Source organism: Lepidothrix coronata, unplaced genomic scaffold (genome assembly GCF_001604755.1).
Source record: "Lepidothrix coronata isolate B3197 unplaced genomic scaffold, Lepidothrix_coronata-1.0 Scaffold208, whole genome shotgun sequence".
NCBI lineage: Eukaryota > Metazoa > Chordata > Aves > Passeriformes > Pipridae > Lepidothrix > Lepidothrix coronata.
Genome location: NW_016690388.1, coordinates 925,702 through 941,888, shown reverse-complemented (window position 1 = coordinate 941,888; position 16,187 = coordinate 925,702). Strand labels below are relative to the sequence as shown.

Sequence of the window (16,187 nt, the reverse complement as noted above, 5' to 3'; positions counted from 1 at the left end):
GTATCATACTAATACTTTATCTCACATGCAGAAACTGGTACAAATGATGATGGTGTGTAGAGCTCTTGAGTCAGCTCAAGTAAATATCTGAGACTGAAGGAAAGAAAAGAAACAACAAAAATTGTTGCTTGCCTTCCGATAGGGAAAAATATCAACAATGGTGTTCAGGATGAATTTGAAAGCAATGATTCCATTGTACAGAATGATTGGTTTCAAGATGTTTTCTTTCACATCATATGGTTACTTTCTCCCCAGGTAATTCATACAGATGATGTGTCTGCTACATCTATAGTAACTATACTCTGCTTTCCTACTGGATATCCTGGTGCTTTTAGTTTCCCAACATGTTATATTTTGGATCTGCTTTCAAATCAGAATTATAAATTTTTCTATTTGAATTGGTTGGTTTTGGTTTGGCTTTGTTTTTTTTTTTTAATCATTGTGGTACAAACACAGGGTTTTACATTAAAAAAAACAGTTCTAATCTTATTTCTACTGTTTAGTGCATGAAAAAAATTGAGGTATTTTGTGTTGTTTTGTGTAGTGCACCTTGCAAACTATACCTGTGGTTTTAGTTCATATTAGTTCATTTCTCTCTTGTGGGGAAAGTAAGAAAAAGAATAGCAGAAAGCTCACCAAATGCACAAATGCAAAAAAACCACCTAAAGTGGGGAGAGATTTAAAGTAATATACTATTAAATCATTAATTTCTAATGATGTGGATGTCAACAGAATGATCTTGCAACTGAATATTGCTAAATTAATGATTTTTATGTTCTAAGGCTGACCATAGATAAAGTATGCATAATTTTTAATTTCTGAATATTTGTAATAAACCTCAAATGTACAGAATATATAAGGCCAAAAATTATAGATGTAATATAAAGTTAAAAGGTGCCATGTAAAAATGAAATCAAAACATCATATGTAGCTTTATGGTTCTAAAGTCAAACTTGCCAGTTTTCACCTCTTTCACTGATCATCTCATTTTCTGTGTGCAGTTCTACCTAGTAGGATTCATTTAAGAGTTGTCCTGATTCTTGAGCAGAAATGTAGTATTTAATTATTCAAAATGTGACCTTCATTAGAGGAGCACAGAGCATGGTATATTTATGGATCTTGGTTTTAAACTGCTAATTCTATTGCAAACAATAAGATATTAACACTGTATTTACTTGATATGCACCTACATCAACATTAGATATACTTAGCATAATTATTTATCTTGTCTTTTAGCAGAAGTGTAAGCAGGTAAGTCTTTGTGTGTGTTACACTTCCTTTGGTGTGTGAGCTTTCCAAAACAGCATGGCCTTTGCTTTTCACTTAACTAGTGCAACAAATTTTCATCCTAGACTCACAAAAGCAGTCAATGATTAGACAAAAATACTTCCAAGAGTAGAATTTAGCCAAAGGGGTGTGTATATATACATATATATATATATATATATATGTACATACTATGAGCCTTCTCAGCTTGGAAAATAAGTGAAAATGTGGCTTTCATGTAGCAGTTAATGACAGTATCCTTTGATGACGACAACAGTTTCATGTAGAGCACTTTGCGGACTCAAGTTTGACTTTGTCAAGCTGCCAAAAGGCGAAGTTTTCTTTGCCTTCAATAAGTCTTATGGGCTTTCTTTCAAAGCCAGTAACTGGTCATTTTTCAAACTTCTAAGCTGCTGTGTTGATTATTAAACATGAAATGTCAGGTAATGTTTTGAGGTTTTTTTTTTTTTCTGTAATGTGAGCAATAGATTCTTCTGAAATCCACTCTGCTGGACCAATGATAGGAGAGATGTTCTCTGGTGACAGTAACCTTTACTTTAGGCCATACTCTCTTCAAAACTCCCTTCTTTGGGTGGGAAGGGCACGCATTGTCTCAGGAGAAGAGAGTTCCTACCCTTGAGCCTTTAGAGAAACTTCTCTTGCATCAATCTGCACCACGTCTGCATCAAGTTTATAATTAAAGTGGTTGCTTGGCAAAACCCATTAGGCTGGTTGAAAACTGGGATGTTACTGTTTAAGATGTTTTGAGTGAAAGCAAACCTGTTCGATGGGTTGCAGCACTTCCCAGGTCTCCATGGTTGATACATCCAGTATTGGAATTCTGATGTTAGTGATCCATGCAAGCTTAGAGAAGATATGTTATCCTAGTAGAAGGTGTCAATAAAATCAAAGCCAAATACCAAGCTTGAAAATTGAGTTTAAGAGACCTTTTTGTAGAAACATAACTGCTTTGGATCCTTTAGATAGTAGGGATGATGTTTGTTTCTAGTGATCTGTGCAAAAATGTGAAAAAATGCCTGAGCTAGGGAACCAAAGCACCATATTTGACATGTAATTCTGTGACTGTTTGAAGTTCTTGCTGAGTATCTCAGGCCCATCCTCTCAGGGGCAAAAATCTCAGGGCTGCTGACCTGAGTAGAGCTATGTTGCTTTAATCTGGCTGCTTCTGAGGTGTCTAAAGTTGAATAAGAATGATGTTGTTAGAGATTAATCAAATCTGACAGCTAAAGTAAACGTTAATTTCAATCATCTGATGAGTAGTTCTGTTTTTAACAATAAATGCTTAGAGTACCTCATTGCCTGATGTAATTACCCCCCTAATTTTTCAAGTTCTCTGATGAGCAGTCAGAAGGTGATTCCATAGATGCATAGAGAGCCTGCAAAATGGTCCTTTGTACTTTGAAATCTAGAAAAAAATAGCAATTGTATTTGTTTCATTGCAGCACAAATTTCTTGATCCTTAGCGTTAGTCTTCTACATATATTGGTAACTATCTAAATTAAGTTATACATTAGCGAAGGTCTAAATCTTGAGAATGATAAACATTAACTTTCCAGCTCTAGGAATAACAGTTTGCTTTTTCTTGCTATCCTAAGCACTTTCTTTATATTACCTGATTTTTTTTTCTTGAGAAACATGTAAAATCAAACAATTTAAAGATGGATCCGTCATCCAGCTTAATTCAACATAATGCCTAATGCCACTGCTTTCTCCATAATGTTATGTCTTGAAGCCCCTCTTATTTCCTACTGTATGTACACAAATTTTCTGACAGAAGGACGTAGAAGCTGGTATAGAATTAGGCCTGTTTGTAAAAATAATACCTGACAAATTCCTTTATTGCTGTAACAGATTGCTTACTAATGACAGAGGCAAGAGATTACTCCAAATAGCACTTATTAAGCAGGTGGCAAGCTGTGATTTCTGCTTTTTTTTTTCCAGTCTTGTCTCCTCTCCATTGTTGGCAGGACTGTTTTATCTGTTTGATGAACATATCATGTATATAACAATGTCTTTGAGGAAAAGCACTGATGCTCTTGAGGTCTGTAAAATTAGCAAGATGGCAGATTACTCATTCTTTACCTGTGTCCATAAACAACAAAAATGCAAAGAAAACATCTCAAAATTTTGTGTGAATTTGGTAAGCAACAAATAGAAGAAAGGAGGGGAAATACACATCGGAATGGGAGCAGGGACAACAAACCTTAGTGGATTTTTGGTCCTTCTTCCTAGTCCAAACGTTTAAGGCCAACTGCTCCCAACAGCTGGCTCAAACCAGAAATTATAGTTGTGCTTTACATGTGTTAAGTTACAGTCTTGGGGGATAGGTACATTCTGTGAGGCTGAGGACTTTGGACTTGGATAGTTTGGAGAAAAGGAGGCTGAGGGGCAGTCTCCCTGCTCTCTCAAGCTTCCTTAGGAAGGGAGATGGTGAGAGAGGTGCTGGTCTCTTCTCCCTGGTATCCGGTGACAGGACACATAAGAATATCTCAAAGGTGCTGTTTGGGCTGGACAGGGTGCTGGAGCATGTCCAGAGAAGGGCAATGAAGCTGGTGAAATGTCTAGGATAAGTCATATGAGGAGCAGCTGAGGGAGCTGGGGATATTTAGCCTGGAGAAAAGGAGATTCAGTGCGGATTTTATCACTTTTTACAACTACCTGAAAGGAGGTTGTATCCAGGTGGGGTTGATCACTTCTCCCAGGTGAGAAGTGACAGGACAAGAGAAAATGACCTCTGCCCAGGGAGATGTTGGAGTCACCATCCCTGGACATGTTCAAGAAACAACTGGATGGTTTAGTTGACAGGTTGGTGTTCAGGCAAAAGTTGGACTTGATCTTGGAGGTCTTTTCCAACCTTAATGATTCTATGATTAGGAAATATTTCTTTACTGGGAGAGTGGTCAGACACTGGAACAGGCTTCCAGAGAGGTGGTCAATGTCCCAATCCTGTCAGTGTTTCAGAGGCATTTGGACAATGCCTTTAATGATATGCCTGAACTTGGTCAGCCCTCAGTTGGTCAGATGAGCACTGAAAGGGACCTACAAGTCCTGTAGACCTGCACTTACATAACCTTGCAGTATCAAAATCCACTCTTGAGGAAGAAGACGAAACAATAGCATTGTTCTTATGTTGAATTGTGCAAATGATGTTTTTCTCCTAGATTCTACCTGGCTGCACTGGAGCTTTGCAAGAGTAAAGGAGACCACTGAAATAACTTTAAGCCTTAATTTTTTTTTAATCTCCAGCTGGTCTTATTGTTAGGCAGATTGTGATGAAAACAACCCTTGGCCATGAAAATATTTTCTGTCATACACACCAGAGTTAACCTTTCAGCAGGAAAGAGAGAATTTGGCCAATAGGCTGCATTGAAAGATTACATCAATCTGGTCCCAGATAGCAAAGTCTCAGGAAAAATGCACACAGCACCAGCTTTAGAGGCAGACATCCTGTTTTTGTTTTTCAGAGTTCTGTGGTTTAATGCTGTGGTGTTTTAAGCTCTTTACGCTGTAAGGAAAAGCAAAAGTTAGAAATCCTTTATGTCAGCACGGTTAAGCGACTGCGGTCGAGTGTGTGTTGTGTAGCTCGCTGAGGTCACGTAAAGGTAAATGTCAGCTGGTCTCTCAGCAGCAAGCAGGGTAATGCTGCAGTTCAGCAGTCATCACGTCAGCCCTCTGGGGAGGAAACCTTTAGGAGGTGAGATCCACATACGATGACCATCGGCGGTGGTAATTGCCGTCAGCCGAACAGCTGGAGTCATAACTCTTCAGCTGGAACAGGCTGCCAGGGCAGCGAGAGCTACACCTGTTCCCCATGGGGAAAGTGGGCTCTTAATTACTTTTCACGGGTTGAGAGTGAGACCAACAGTTGCTCTTCTCTCTGAGGCTCTGTCCACAACAAAGTCACATTAAGGAGCTGACTGAAACAGTTCTATGCAGAAGTTTAGAAAGTATTAATGCATGGGACTGTAACAGAAGTACATAAATCTGTGTAACGTGGCTGTGAAAATGGCTCACTGCTTCAGTTTAAGGCCTTAAAATGGTGTAATAGAAGCATATAGATCTGAATGTGGAAGCAACCCAATATCTGGGCCCCTCAGTTCAGGAAGGACATTGAGGTCCTGGAGCAGGTCCAGAGGAGGGCAACAAGGCTGGTGAAGGGACTCGAGCACAAGTCCTATGAGGAGAGGCTGAGGGAGCTGGGGCTGTTCAGCCTGGAGAAGAGGAGGCTCAGGGGAGACCTCATCACTCCCTACAACTCCCTGAAAGGAGGTTGTAGCCAGGTGGGGGTTGGTCTCCTTTCCCAGGCAAGACAAGAGGGCATGGTCTTAAGTTGTGCCAGGGGAGGTTTAGGTTAGATATTAGAAATAATTTCTTTACAGAGAGAGGGTAATCAGACATTGGAATGGGCTACCCAGGGAAGTGATGGATTCTCCGTCCCTGGAGGTTTTTAAAATAAGACTGAATGTGGAACTTAATGCCATGGTCTGGTAACCATGGCAGTAGTGGATCGAGGGTTGGGCTTGATGATCTCAGAGGTCCCTTCCAACCCAGCTGATTCTATGATTCTATGATTCTATGATCCAGTGTTCCCACCTCCAATTTTTTTCTTTCAAGCTCATAGTACAAAAGCAGCTCAGATTGTACGAGGGAGATCTTATCTGCCAAATGATTAGCAGAACAACCCAGCATTAGTATGTGGTTATTAAACAATCAAATGAACTCTGAGGAAGGGTGAAAAGATAGATCTGAGGTAAGGCAAGGGCTGCAAAACAAACCTCAAAACGCTTGCTTCTAACAGGAGAAACTGAGGCTCCGAGGGTGAGAACAACTGAATGCCTTGCTCTGTGTCATCAGTGGTGAATCCTGATGCAAAAAGACTATCACAAGTTAATCATCAATGAGGAGCAGGATCTTCTGTGAGGACTGAGGCCTTATGAAGCAAAGGGGCTATTTTTGTCTGTTGGTGTTTGTACTCGGTCCAGGCTGCCCAGAAGAACAGAGCACCAAAGCTGCTCCCCAATTCATTGGAACCAGGTTCTGCAGAGATTGAGGGGGTACCTTTAGCACTGCTGTTCATTAGAGCGTAAAATCCCCCCACTGTTAGGAATCCACACAGCTATATTCTAAGGAAGATGGTTCATAAATAGCCTTGGAATCTAGATTTTCTCTTTAAAAACAAGTCTAGGACCAGTGCTGGATGTTTGGGGTTTTTTTCTAGTGGAAGTACTTTATCACAGGATTGGCAGATATGAAAAATTACTAGTTTCCTTCATTGCCCACTAACACAGAAATTTTATACAAAGTGAATGGAACAAATGGTAAAACTTATGCTAAGTCTTAAAGCTTACATTAGATGTGCTCAAAGAAAATGGTACTGTATGCCCCTTTTGAAATTATTGTTCAGCACTTGAAAAAGGCATGTTAAATCCATCTTTCAACTTTGTTTCAGCCTTTTAGTTGTTCCCTCCATGTGTAGATGGTAGTGAAGGCTTTATCCAGGATTTAAGAATATTTTCTTTCCTTTTTGTCTGTTTAGAAATCTAACAGTGTGCAACTCCTATCACAAAGTATATTTTCAATCTTTCTGTGGTTTTGTTTTATCTCTGCAAGCATCATTTATCTTTGTATTTTCGTCATAACTTCCTCCTATAGCTTATTGCTTTTAGTCTTGTTAAAGAAACAGTTCACCTTATGACCAGCAAATCTATTGCATAGAATATTATTAGATCTAGTAATTAGATAGTAATTTTGTGTAGGATGATTAAATCTGCTATAAACTCATTTATAACACTTTTATTACTAAGATATTGTCCCTATGGTCCTTAATCATCAGCTGGATCTGTTGTATGACCTGTTGTCCTTTTGCATGTTTTCGTGGGTATTATTTTAAAATACTGTTCTTAATTTTTGAAAGTTAAATCAGGCAGTTGATGTATCATGTAAATATTGACAGTGTCTCTGAGCTAATATAGGTGTTGGAGAGAGTTAATATTGGCCATCAAGCAGTGAGTGAAGGGAGTGGTGTTAGAAGAGGTGAAATCACCCAAGATGAGCAGGTTGGCCAAATGACAGCAGCAAGCTTGGTTAGAGTGCAGAATATTCCTGAAAATACTACAGTTTGACTACCACCTCTGCATTAAAATTTCATCCATATTTTTGAAACAAATAAAATTGAGAGGAAGAGTTGAAATACTAATAAGTGGGCAACCCACAGTAACACAAAGGGAGGGCATATATATATATATATATATATGTATATATATCATGTTTCTAGCTTTCTCATGGTGTTGCTGGCTCCTGACACTTATTAATCCCTCCTCTCAGGTACCTCTAATATGGATGTTACTCATGCAGCTAGTTCTGTCTGCTGCACTCATAAACGTTATTAATCGCTTCAAAGATAAATTTACATGAGGGTCTGTCATTTCTGAAGAGAAAAAAAGGTAAAATAGTGAAAATTTAGCAGGCAGTAGTAATTGCTAATCTGGTTCTATGCTTTTTACCAATATAAGGCCTTGTGTTAAGTTACACTTTTTAGTATTACCTGGGTTTGTACTGTCACTTCTAATTTTGAACTCTTTAAAAAGGCTGCTTCAGGATTTATTTCGGCACCCAAAGTATTATTATTACCATATAATATGAAAGTAAGAGTGACATTAGTATAAATTGGTGCCATTATGCAGTAACCTTTTAAAAGAATTTGACACTGATTCTGAGGGGTTTTGGAGGTATTTTTTGGTTTTTAGTCTGAAGAGCAACTTTACAGTGAATTTTTGCTCTTTTATTTTTAAGTGAGGACGTTTGGCCAGTGGAGGGCACTGCCCCATAACGCAGTGAGAGACAGAAACTCCCGTTTCAGTTTTCAAAATCCGATTTGTCATTTCAACGAACTTACTTATAAAACTAATTTATAGGCATCTGAATTTCCCCAGTGTTAAACTGGCTTGCCACACTAACGAAAACCCCTACGTATACTTAAACATCAGTTTAATGAGAAACTTAACCAACCCCCAAAGGCTCAGCTTGATATTGTGGTTATATTTTCTTTTCTGAAAAACAGACCATTGTAACAGACCACTAAAGACTGTCAAAATACAAGTAAGTGCATATATAATTTGTAAGCCTCTAGGCAACAAAATGTCCAGATCTGATGGAAAAGCCTGAAATAAAAGGTTGCTTTGGAAACAGAAGCTTCTGCAAAACATTTAATATAATGATTTTTTTCTTAATGAGTTTTCTAATCATTTCACAGAATTTTAGAGTATGGATAGAATTTTGCATGAAGGGGGGGTGAGATGACTCTGGGATATAAGCCTGCAAATACCTGTCTTGTGTCAGAAATACTTTATGAAGAATGTATCTGTTTCTGGATCAAAGTTAAAGACTCACATTTGTGGCTTTGTTTTACACAGAAATTGTTAATTATCTCAGTAGCAACTCTGAGAAAGGAAATAAGGCAATTCTTTCACTTGTTATTGAAAAGTGTGCAAAGAGCTAGACTGGATTCCTAGTCTTCAGTATTGGTACCTCTTGTCTGTATGTGTGAGGAGAAAGGTAGCAAAGGGAGGAATAACGTTTGTTTGGAGTTCATCATTTATTGAGGTTTTTCAGTTAAATATTGATTTTTACAATTCACTTGATTATGATTGTCAAGCTCTATGACACTTGGCAGTATCTATCATATGTGCCACTATGTAAATCTGTGATGAAAGTTTAGAAAAACATCACATAGAAGTATGTTCTTTGCTGAAGATGACAGCACAGCCCTCTATATCAGATCACTTCAGCATGTCATGGTTAGGCAGAATGAAAGTGCTGAGTGTGATACTTGTTTTTCAGGGAGGGGAGGATAAAAAAACTTGGTGGGGAAAAAAAAAAAAGATGATTGCAATGCAGAGAGAAGTATGACTGTGCTTTACCATGGAATCTGTAGAAATAAGCAAGCATGTGTTTTCTTTTCCCCTTGGTCTTGTGGTTTTGCAATAGTTTTGACTTTAACACTTCTTGTTTGAGACTAAATTTGATGTAGCTGGATCATACCTGTACCTGTTCTAGTCATAGGCACGTTGTTGTGCTGATTGTGTCAGTTTATGTAAAGTGTATTGAGGGAAAGGAAAAGCACAGGGAGAGGACTTCATAGGTCATTCCTGATGTGCTTGAGCTCCATCCATAAACCACAGTGTGTATTTTGTATGGGCAGGATTCAACACAAAAAATACTTTAGAAATTGCATATACCAGTTGTCTTTCCTTTTTCTGTCTGCAGTTGCTTCCATGGGGCTGCTCCTGTGACAAAAAGTAAGGCAGCCCATCAATGCAATCAAACCAAAGGCCCATCCCTGTATGAGCAGGGACTCTATAAGCAATTAGGGTGGAAAAAAGAATGAAGAAAAGCTTGAAGGCCAGAATTCTGCCTTCCAGTTCAGTGACTTTTAATCCCTGTAGCCTACTTTCTTAAGAAGTGATGTGGCTGTCTAACATGTTGCTCCTACAGACATTATTTCTGGGGCAGTATCAAGCAGGAAAAAAAATAGAGAAACTGAAAGTGAAAGTTAAGAGAGCTCTGTGTGGTTAATCAACAGGTCGTGATAAGTGGATTAGAGGAAGAAAACAGATGAAAAAGAAAACTTTATTACAGTTGTTGAGAACAATTGTGTGGTTAGGGAGTGCTGTTTATAGGTGATTTCTTTGATATTTCATCATACCAATATTAAAATCTGTTTTGAATTTTTCAAAATAACCTGTAAAATAATATGTCAATTATAAATTAAAATGACATTATTTTGGTTATGGTGATTCAGAGTGGAGTTGAAAGAAACAAACAAAAAATTTGGAGTTGCTAATTTATTTCTACCCAGGAAGCAGGTAGACTGTCCACTTACCCTAAGATAAAAGAACAATTACTCTTTTTCTGTCTTTTTAAGTGTTAATTTGATGTTTACTAAGGGCTGCTTCAGTCTTGCTTTATTTGCTATTCTCTGTATAGTCTTATTTTGTAATTACTGGTAAATTGCTTTTCCTTATTGAAATATAAATAATTGCTCACTTAATTGAGGTGGCTTTTCATAGACTTTTGTATACTACAACATAGTAAACAATGAAGCAAGAAATAGGCTTGTTTTCAATGCATTAAATGACATTAGAGTTCAGATGACATGGCTGAGTTATTGGAGCTGCTTCTGTTGCATGGGATGGAGTTAAGGCTATAGTTCATTTATGACAGCTCCAAAAACACCTCTCATTAATGTTTGACTTATGTGTCTTGTTGATTTTCTTTTTTAAAATACACTTCAAAGAAAAATCTTACAAGAAAAAAATAGGTTCTTTGGTAAAAAATTGCCATTGGCATCTTCATTTCATTAATGTTTAAAAGCAATATCAATTTTCTTTTTTCAGCGGACACCGAGACCGCTGGTCATTCAGCTGCAGTAAAAGTACAATATGAATTTATCTTCTTCATATTACATTTTTTCCTCTAAAATCAAATTTAGATATTTTGCAATGAGCAGGCATCTCTGTCTGATACAACTGTTTTAATGTTTACAAGATGTTCACAACGACAAAAGTTAGTATTACTTTGAGAGTTCATTTTGTCTCTGCTCATAGCTATTTTCTTGGGTAACTGTACCCAAACTGAAGAGATGTATTCTAGACCTGGTATTTCAGTCTTTTATGAATGTATGTATGTATATATATATATATTCTGACATATATAATATATAATTATGTAGATTTAAATCAATAACCAAATACTTGTTGAGAAATCAACACACAATTTGGGTTAAATACTAATTACTTCAATTTCTGTGCCTGTTGCAGCCCATATTCTGCATTGCAACTAATACATGTCTGTGTCTGACCCTCCAAAGAGTGCTGATATGTGAAAGCTGGTAGATAAAATCGTTGCTTTGGTCATTTGACTTCTGTATTAATCTCTGTGCTTGAAAGCTTTATTTTAATAAGTTATTTCAGGAAATTTAAGTGATGGCAATTCTTTAAAATGTGATGGTTCCTTATGGATTTCTCAGCTCTGACACTTTCACAGCTGCACATGTAAAATCTTTTTATAGGCAAAACTTGATGAACTCCAAATGGGACATTGAAAGTTACTTTTCAGGTTGGATACACTGAAATAGATGCCAGACAAATACCAGTGCCAGTTGCTTGTCTGCTTTTTCTTTTAGTGCACTGTAATTTGGAGAAGCAATTATACTCTCTCTTTTACTTCAGATTAAACCCCCCTATCTCGAGGGCTGCTTTTCCCCATCACCCAACAAAGCTTCTAGATGTTATCACTATGTTCTCAAAAAACTTTGCCCTAATTGCTTAGCTGTTTGTTTGTATTGCTAAGACAATTTATCTCTGGTCTCTGGGTCAAAATGAATTTATCAGACCATTACAGTACAGAAAGCTTAGTATGTGGGCACTGAAGCTTACAGTCATTGCACGCTATATTGAGTTCTGTTCCTCTCAGTGCACATGGCTGTTTTGCTTCTAGCATGCTGTAATGGCATTTTTCATAAGCTACTGATACTTATCTGCTCTGGTTTACGTTAGTTAGGCTGCCTACACTCGAGGACTGGCAAGAATAGATAATCTCGATGGTCTTTTTTATTTAGTCAGCTGTCTGCAATATGTGTGGTGCTCATTAGTACGAAAATGTTTGAAAACAGAACTCCAAGAGCTAATAAATCTGTTCTTATGCTGATTTCTCTTACTTGAGCGGTTGCTACTGGAGGATCCCCTCCAGTGGGTTCTGTGGCTTGTCCCTGTAGTAATCTAAATGCAATAATACAATGTAAACTAAAGGTTTACACACATTCCTGTGCTAACTTGGCTATTTTGTTATTAAAGGAAAAATATTACCTCTAAACTGAAATGTGTGGAACTTGCAGCACTTACCAAGCATTTCAAATAAACAAAGCATGTACTCTTCCTGTATTTAGTTCTTTTGTTATTCTTTATACTCTTTGACTGCTGTAAATTTTATATTTCATCTCAGATTTTTGTTGTTGTGGAAGTTCAAATTTTTTCATCGTGACCAAGAACTAAGTTTTTGCTTCTTTTTTTTAATGTAGAGAAAAATTCAGTTTTATTTGTATGCATAATATTTTATGTCTAAGTGAAAGGCTTCTATTAATCTCATGTTATCCACCTGAAAAGCTCTGATTTAAATTTTAACTTAGAAACTGAGCCTCTTAGTGTTTAACAAGCATTGGGAAAGGAGAACTTGCTAGCCAAGGAGCTGGTACGGTACCTTGAGGGTTTTGACTGCAAGCCCTTTGCCCCTTCTTGCAGGGAAATCCAAGGTCAACTCTAAATAAAATAAGGCACAATTTATTAAGCTAATTATTCCTGCTATTACTTTACAGCACTGCTGCTGTTGGTGAGGGAGAATTGCTTTGTGACATAGACTTTGTCTCAGCTGGAATGGGCTGAGCCTGTGCCATCTTGTGCTGTCTGTCCTTTTTCCCCCTGCAACATTGAAGGCACGGGAATAATGAGTTCCTTAGGATGAGGGATTGATTAGGTGCAGTGTTAGGTGGTGAGTGCAGGTTCTGTCATTTGTGGTAGAGAGATGGACAGGAGATGGGGAGCTCATGCCTGCACAGATAGAATAGGTGCAGGAAAAAGAGCAGCAGTCTGGGTGAAGATTAAAGGAACCCTCACACTTACCCAGACCTCCCTTACACATCTTCCTGATGACTCAGAGTTTCCTCTGGCTTCTCTTATCATTCATAACCATCTCAACATCTCATTAATCCCTGCAGTTTCTCCTCTTCTTTTGGGGGTGGGGTCAGTGTGTGTATGCACCTCTGATGAAAGCCCTGGACAACAAAATGTGGTTTTGCTTGCTCTACTGAGAAGCCTTGATTGAGCTCTGACTTTTATTTCAGTGATCAAGCATTTGACTTTTGTCTCTCTAGCTGGTCAAGGATCTGAGTTTGTGTCCTCAGCTGGCCTTACATTTTTCCCAGGAAGAATGACTTGCATCTGGAAAACTTGGAAAGAAATCTTTATCTTTCATTATCAGCACATCTTTTGAGCAACCTCACAGCAGCTCTCTGCTGTTTGGGTGTGATGGATAAGCCAGGATGCAGAGGATATCCCCACTCCCTTCAAATTTACTCATTGGCTGCAATGAGCTGTCAGCCCTGTATGTAGTTGATTAAACATAGATTTAGAGATGTAATCATGCAGGTAGCTATTGGATTTCTGCAAAACAGTGTGTGTGACTGTCTTAGAGGTCTCTTCTGTGATATTACGTTACACCTTTTTAGATGTCTTTTGTTGTTTGTTTGCCCAGTTGTGAAAGCTCTTAACCAACTTGTGTGTTTGAACCCCTGCAAATGTACTCGGAGTCTGAATTTAATTTTATTACTCACACATAGTATTAAACCCTGAAAATTAAGTCAGAATTATCCTCCTGCTTACTTTACAGCAAGTCTGTGTGTGTGATGAGTAAACACACTGTGGGTGGCCTAGAGTAAAATAAAATTTAAGTGTTTGTTCGCAAGGGTAGCTTTCTTCACCTTCAGTAGGTAAACACCTAGCCATGGTTTAGTAGATTTTACTAGTTGATTTATTTGATGTGAGAAACAAATATCCCACAGATAAATATAAACATTTTTTAAAAAAATTATTTTGTTTTTTTTATAGGCATATTGTAAAGTTTTCTTCTGTGGTGCTCAAAACGTGATCCTTGTTTTTAGTATTTGCATTAAAGACTTTGCCACAGCTGATATCTTAGACCTCTGTAACTAAATTGGAAATAATAAAACCAAAATATATGTCCTTACCTTATCCATTCAGTCTTTATCTCAGACAAGTATTACATAATTAAATTATAGCAACTGAGGAAAAAAAAACAACTCAGAAAGTCATCCTCTTTCTTTAGTTGTATCATTTTGAGCACTAGTAATGAACATTTCCAAAACCTCTGGTTTCAGCATTGTGATACTTTAATGCAGGAGCTGATGAAGAGCTGGAGCTGCAACCAAGGTCCTTTAATCTTATCTTTGCCTTCTCCTTGTTCAGAAAGTGTTTATCTTTCACAAATAGAAGAGGTTCATTATAGAACTTGCTATTCAAGACATCACCATTCCCCTCACTGCTCCTTGTCTACATGGCTTTTATTCTTCTGGCACTGCCTGAGCAAGGTTAATATAAGTATGAAAGTTTGACAACAGTTGTACTTCTCCCTGAGTAAGAAGTTTCAGCCTGTTGATTGGTTTCAGTATTCTTGTTTGGTATCAAAGCAATAGAATTTGGGTGGATGGCTTCATCTATAAGAAATCTTCACAGTTGTGGCCATGGCTTCCTTATCAATCTGTTTTAAAATGCATTAGGTTCAAGGTCTTTTGGTGTTTACACTGTTAGTTCTGATTTGAGTTCTTTTATTTAAACACAGCTGGCCTGTCATGGACTAACAACCAGCTGTGCTCTGGCAGGTGAAATCTGTAGTTGTGCTGCCGAAGCCAGCGATGGAAGTCCATGGAGGCAGGGAAAAATCTGAGGAACTCTTCAACATGGAATATTAGCTTGGCTCATTCTTGAAGTGCAGTGGATTAATTTCTCTGTGCAGGCTCTGAACCCAAATTATTAAATGGGTTGCAAACACATGAGCTTGTGCTGAGTGACTGCTCTGCAGCCCATGAGCTGTCTGGTTGCACTTAGGCAGGATCTGAGGGTCACGTGTTTACCTGTGCCCGCTGCAAAGGTCTGACTCCAAAGGGGACTCAGTTCAAAGGGATTGGGAACAGCAACCTCTGAAAGGACACATTTGCACAAGTGCAATCCACAAAGTCCAAATCACAAATAGGAATCAGGGTTTGGGTCATGTAATTTCTCCTTGATATTATTGGAACATATGCATTTCGTAGTCCTTGGAGATACTGAGTAGGAGATCTGTGAACATATATTTTTCTATCAATGAGATATTCTGATAGTCAAATTTAGTCTTCCCTATCCTAAAATCTGCCTCTTAATTTTGAATAACAAACTAGCAGACCTTATCTTCATTTCCTTCATATGATTACGAGCGTACAAACACGGTGCTTGATCACTGCTTAGCCATGTAATTCTTGCTATGTTTGTTGTAATTTTCTGTCAACCTGCATTTTCTGCAAAATGCCATCCTTCTTCTCTTCTGCACATACCGTCTTCAAAAATATCTATGGAACAAAGCGAAAAGGAATTTCTGTCTTTTTCAGCAAAGGACAATAAGAATTGTCCTGGTACTAATAACTATAGAACTTTAATCACCTGACTTTTATTATGTTCCTTGATGTAGATGATTGTCATCTACAAAAATATTTGACTTAGTCTTTAGTCTTGCTTTCTAGAGGAATTGTTAGTTTTAGACAACAAGAAAAGAAGAAAACTAGCATTAAAAAAAGTCTCTTAAAGTTTTTCTACCTTTCTGTTTGTAGGTCAAAGTCAAGAGAACTTTGAAACACTGATGTATTAAGAAATTTTGGGATGCTGGGAGTTACAAGGCTCGATGGCTGGGTTTATCCAGACTTGCACCTATATACAGTAAAATCTTTTATGATTATAAAGACAAGAAATGAACATTTATCTTAAAGTTTTTGTTGATGTCTGTCTGTTCTTAGTCAGTAGCACATATTTAAAACAGTAAACCTTTTATTGTCTAACTGCTACAGAGAATGCTGTTTTCCAAAAGCAGTTGTCAAAAGTATGCATGTAATGTTGTGCTGAAAGTATTTTTAGGGGGACTAGTAAATGATGCTGGCGATGTGTTTTCTTTTGGAGGAAAAAAATGCTTTAATGCATTGGCAAAAACTTAAGTGAATGACATTAGAAGAGTAGAAGTTGGTTGTTGATTTGCCAACAAAAACGAGATGTGAACTTTGTGAACTAAAGGAACACCTGACTGAA

General features: G+C 37.7%; 1 protein-coding gene across 1 annotated transcript in view; it reads left to right on the top strand.

The window, feature by feature from the left end:
* The window catches only part of LOC108506150 (potassium voltage-gated channel subfamily KQT member 1-like), a 474,960-nt gene that overhangs the window by 87,516 nt on the left and 371,257 nt on the right, over nt 1-16,187 (top strand). The window lies entirely within an intron of this gene.